Raw genomic sequence first — 479 nt, forward strand, 5'->3', positions numbered from 1 at the left:
GATGCATAGAGTAGTTGAATAGAGCCGGCAGCAGCTGTGCTGCGGTGTACGTACACCTGAAATACGGTTGCAGCCGTTCAGCTTTCTCTGCCTCCCCAGCATATTTTCAGTGGAAAGCTGCGTAATTAGCGTTTGTGTGTAGAACTTGTTGAGGTTTCGTGAGCTTTTTGACTTTATAAAGAGCTATTTTAACATATGCGTTCATAAAAATGCATCTTTCTTTTCTTTTTCACTCGGAAAACGACAAAAATGAATTTCGCGCTGGTGCGGAGAAAACCACTGAAACTTCGATGCAGCTTTCCTTTCTTTCGGAGAAACTTTTTCATGAAACCGCCGAAATACAAAACAACAAAACTTTAGAAGATAAAATATATGAAATTTCCACCGAAATTCACAGTGAAGTAACACAAGCACACAACAGAATATCTACATTTGAACGGCTGATGCAGCTGCAACAAAAACTTTCAGAAATATCGCAG

Source organism: Eimeria mitis, genomic scaffold (genome assembly GCF_000499745.2).
Source record: "Eimeria mitis Houghton genomic scaffold, Emh_scaff1857, whole genome shotgun sequence".
In the NCBI taxonomy this organism is placed as follows: Eukaryota; Apicomplexa; class Conoidasida; order Eucoccidiorida; family Eimeriidae; genus Eimeria; species Eimeria mitis.